Raw genomic sequence first — 5,585 nt, 5'->3', positions numbered from 1 at the left:
TTTAGATTCATCACTTGTCATGGATGACATCAAGTTCAAAGAAAAACTTGAATCGCCTATGCTTGATGGACCACCTAAAGAGCTTAAGAAGGAGCCACCTAAGCTAGAATTGAAGCCTTTACCGTCTACACTCAAGTATGTTTTCTTGGGAGATTTGGGAACCTACCCAAAGAGTCATTGCATCAGAGATTTGATTCGCGGAGCAAGAATCCAGGTTAGTAGCACTTTTAAAGGAACACAAGTCAGCTATAGGTTGGACAATTGATGATATCAAGGGGATCAGGCCTATGATAGTTCAACATAGGATTCATTTGGAAAAGGATTCCAATACTTCTAAGCAACCACGAGGGAGGCTTAATCCAAGATGAAGGAAGTAGTTCGAAGAAGAGGTCAAACTCCTTGATACCATTATCTACCCTATTTCGATAGTCAATGGGTTAGTCCAGGCCAAAGATGTGCGAAGAAGTCCGAACCATAGTAATCGAGAATGAGAACAATGAGTTGATTCCAACCAGATTCAGACCGGATGGAGAGTTTGCATCGACATGAGGAAGTTGAATAGCGCGAGGAAAGATCATTTTCCATTGCCTTTCATCAATCGATATTTGAAAGATTAGCGGACAAGCTTCCTACCGCTTTCTTGATGGTTACTCGGGATACTTTCAGATCCATATTCACCCCGAGGACCAAGAAAAGACATTCACATGTCCTTTTGAGGATTGTTCAGATCATCTCTCCTTAGTCCTTAAACGTTGTTCGCGATACCAACTTAGTTCTAACCGAAAAGTGTCACTTCATGGTAAAGGAAGGGATACTTTGCGGAGGAATTCTAGTAGATCGAGCGAAAATGTCTACAGAAGTAAGCATATTGTCGAAAAGATCGGTTTTAAGATGGAAACCTAAGTATCCCCCACTGTTAGTTTATGGGATTTACTCCCCGCCGACCTTCAAAGGAAGATTATTTCTATGGCTCGTGATAGGGGTTCGGTAAAAGTCCATTTGCACATAAGAGGAGAGTCGTAAGCTAGGTTCTTTGTAAGAATTGCCATTCGAAAACTTGTCCCGGTTCTGACCATTAAGAGAAAATTGTTGGTACAAGGTATACTTTTGTCAATCACATCTTTGAGAGAGATCGGAAGAATTCCTACAAAGTGAAACAGAGTGGGTGGGACTAGTAGTCTTGAGGATCTGACTATAAAGGGACTCAAAAGTCTTGAGGATCCGACTTTAAAAGACTCACATTACGCCTTGGGGATCGGACGTAAAAGACCTAAAAAATTTGTTTCTTGAACTAATTCTGATATTCGGCATCAATGGTAATATCCTACCTTTTTTCTCATCCATTTCATTTACTTCTTTATACATTGAGGTCAATGCATGCATAAGTAGGGGGAGGGTGTACTTGAGAAATGAATTTCGAAAATTAGTTTTCAAAAACAAAAATATTTTTGTTTCTATATCAGTAGCATGAGAAAAATGAATTTTAATGATGAGTCTGGGATATAGATTCTATACTGCTTAGTGTGAGTTTGATAGATAGTTGATATTATTGATTTCATTACCGCTTAGACTATTTATTATGCTCGGACATAGTTCTTATTGATAGAATTCTTTATCAAGGCACCACCATAATACTTGGTCAGTTTTGTGTACTTTTGCTAGAAGAGAGATTTAAACCCCTAGTAAACTGGAAGTAGAATTTTTAGACTTAGCCCGTGAGACTTGAGCTTTATACCCATTTTTGGAGAGTTCTTACGAAAAATCCGAGTCTTAGTGACTCATCATCTTTCAGTTCTTTATGTCGTTGTAATATAGTCTCATTATTCTTTAATTTGGTTAATCACGGTGACATCAACTGGGAGATAGCCATTAGGTCTTGTAGTCTATTCAAAACAGATCATCATACCGATAAGTCAAGTAGTGAACCCATTCAGCCTTTATCATACCTAGTAGGACCATCATGTTAAACCCTTTTGAGCCTTACAATAAACCATTTTTTTCATAAAACCCTTTACCGTCACCCAACTCAGGACAAGGAGTATAGCCAAAATCTTTATCACCATACCTATATGTTTCGGAATACGAGGGCACAAGGAGGAAGAAAGACCAAAAAGGAAGATTACAAGGAAATACCGAGAGATACAATGAATCCCATCATTCTATTCAAAGTGAAAGAAGCTAGTGGAAAACAAGCATATCCAAGACTAATCAAGGATATACCACTGAGAAAAAAAAAAAAAAAAAAAAAAAAAAAAAAAAAAAAAAAAAAAAAGAATGGATGGAAAAAAAGCTAAGATAAAGGAAAAATTTTCTCTGCAATACGAATTTGAAGAAATCTTCCAAAGAAAGAAGCAAAACCCTTAGTGTTTTCTTAAAACAACCTTAGAATCCTTTTTACTTTTCCTTCATAAACCAATACCCAAGCCAAGTTACAACCCATGACTTATCATTACAGTATGGTACGAAGTCTAGAATAGGTGAGAGAATGCTAAAGTGAAGGACCCGACACTTCATATGTGATTGACATTCTTTCCATGAGACTAATTTTATTCAAGTCTGTTTTTTTCAAGGTAGTATGTGGGATGTTCAGATACATTATTCTTTTCCCCACATACATGAGGTAAAATAGTAGACCATCTTCTGAGAGATTCTTTTCTGAGAGTATGACCGGTGAGGATTGAAAGTCGAGATTATCTACCTATGGTAAACTAGGGATTCCGTTTCTTGGATAGGAGAGTATAGGAGATTGACTAAGTACACACATAAGCCTTGATTGAGAATGTTGTCAATTTTTACTATCTCCCATCATAATCTATGAGTCTTTGCAGAAATGTAGTTAGCAATGGAGACTGTCTATTGGGGTAAGCACTAAGTGGGTAAGGAATTTCTCTCTCTGAAAAATACTATCATTCTTAAACATGCTATTGATTGATTTTGTGGGTATATCACCTGAAAACCCTCACGAGACTATAACTCATTCTTTTGGGGAACTTAAAGGTTTAAAGCCTTGTTGCATATGGTAAATGCAATCGCGATGCCCTCGAAAAGTGAGTTAGGATTTTATTTTTGTTATTAGGATATGATTTTGATCACTTATCTATTTTTATCTTATTTGCTAAGAGACTAGCAAAAGGCTAGTTGGGAGTTGTGATAAGTGCTCAAAAAGTGCTATTTAACCCTCGATTATGCCTCTTGTTTAGCCATCTTAGTGGACTAATAGTGTTTATAAATTGTGTTTTAAGATTCTACAGTTGAAAAAGAGAGTTTTGTAGAATATTAGAGAAAATGGGGTAAAACGAAGCAATTCGGAGCATTAATGATCACATGGGAGGTCCGTGGACAATCATTGAGAAGGCCAAGGAATTGGAGCTATTAAATATGCGACTTGGACCTATTTTAAAGTCTATTTGGAAGCCCAAGGCCAAAGGATTCGTTGCTTGGACCAAAGCCCGTAAAAGAGGATAGAAGGATAGAAGGATAGAGCAGAAGAGAGAAAATCGGCTTATGCGTCTGGGACGCATGGATCGAGCGTCCAGACGCATTGATTGCGTCTGGGACGCATAGATCGAGCGTCCAGACGCATTGATTAAGTCTGGGACGCATGAATCGACACTGTAGCCAATTCCTTCTCAGTTTTGAAGACGAACAGTCGGACTCTGAAAGAAACCTATTTGTATTAGGAAACAAATGACGGTTTGGAATGCTTCTAGAACTCATTGTAACCCCTATAAATAGAGGACCTAAGTGCCGCATGTAATTTGCCAATTCACTTATATTCTTGTCTCCAGAACTTGAGGCAGAGAGAGATTAATAATAAAAGATCGGTTTTAACTAGCTGAGTCTTAATAAATTAGTCTTTCTAGTCTTATGTTCTTCGACTCTTCTTCTTCTCGTTCTTCATATTCTTCCTTCTATATGGAAGGCTAATCTTCTCCTTCAAGGGAGGAGATGAAGCCGGTGCTTAAGGTTTAATGATTCTTCTAGTTCATGATGTTCTTCAATCAGGTTAGTTCTTTATGTTTTTAGTTATTAGTTCCATTGCCCACACCAGGGGATGGAAGTATAGATTAAGGTTTTTATTTATTACAATTGAATATCATGCTAGTTTAGGGTTTTATTTATTGCAATTGAATATTTGCTAGTAATATGCTTTTATTTATTGCAATTGAATATAATGCTAGAATAGAGTTTTATTTATTGTAATTGAATATTATACTATTATTCTCTACTTTTCTTCTAGTTGTGTAGTGTTTTAGAGTAAGGGAAGTATTCCTTGTGTTTGCCTTAGATGGTGATTCATTGAATAGCTGCCCAAGCTCACATAAAAGGAAAGAAGATACTAGTAATATGAACATAGGAACAACCTTAAGTAGAGTTAATTGTTAACGATGTTTCATCCAAGAGGGCATCGGCACTCGCTTGATTGCTCGATTGTAGTCTACTTGGAGAACAACATGAAGCAAAAGGTCATTGAATCAAAAGCATTGGTGGATTTGAATCTCTTGAATCCATCTCTCTCATATTCTCTCCCTATTTCCAATTCTTAGTTTTAGTATAAGTTTAGTTAGTTAGTTTAGTTTAGTTTAGTTTAACATTAGAATCTACAATATCTATAATAATAGTTTTAATCCCTCAAACCCCCTTTCCAATCCTGTCCTTCATATAAACACACACTTAAAAGTGGAACGATACCCTACTCATCCTTTACTTATTAAGGGATAATTAGGTTTTGATACGCTTCTTTTTGTTCAACAACCATCATCTATCTACATCATTCATATACCACATCTACACACACAAAAAGAGGTTGGTCAAGAATCCATTGGATTAACCTCTGTTTTGCATCTTTATTCACTAATAGGTAATGAAGTGCCGCATGGTCAGTGTATACAATTGTGGAAGAACCCACTAGGTAAAGACGAAACTTATCTAAGGCATATACAACGGCGAGAAATTCTTTTTCAGTGGTGGTATAGTTACGTTGAGCTTCATTAAGGGTTTTACTCGCGTAGTAAATGACAATTGGCTTATTTTCTCGGCGTTGCTCTAGTACAGCTCCAATAGCATAGTCGCTCGCGTCACACATTACTTCAAAATGTTTAGACCAATTAGGTGGTTGAATTATGGGAGCGGTAGTTAAGGCGGATTTTAAAGTCTCAAAAGCTTGTTTGCAATTGAAACTGAAATCAAAAACGGCATCTTTAAGCAAGAGATTGGTTAAAGGTCGAGCAACCTTTGAGAAATCTTGAATAAATCTCCTATAGAAACCTGCGTATCCTAAAAATGCGCGAATGTCGCAAACTGTTTTTGGTTTAGGAAGTGAAGCAATTTTTTCTATCTTAGCTTTGTCAACTTTGATTCCGTCCTTTGAAATGATATATATGTCCTAAAACTATTCCTTTTGTAACCGTGAAATGACATTTTTTCCAATTAAGAACAAGGTTTTTCTCTTCATAACGTGTAAATACCTTTTCAAGATTTAATAGACAGATATCGAAAGAATCGCCATATATTGAGAAGTCGTCCATGAATACTTCCATAAAACGTTCAACCATATCACTGAAAATATGAAGCATACAACTATG

The sequence above is a fragment of the Coptis chinensis genome, chromosome 4, assembly GCF_015680905.1.
Source record: "Coptis chinensis isolate HL-2020 chromosome 4, ASM1568090v1, whole genome shotgun sequence".
In the NCBI taxonomy this organism is placed as follows: domain Eukaryota; kingdom Viridiplantae; phylum Streptophyta; class Magnoliopsida; order Ranunculales; family Ranunculaceae; genus Coptis; species Coptis chinensis.
This window is presented reverse-complemented; position numbering follows the sequence as displayed.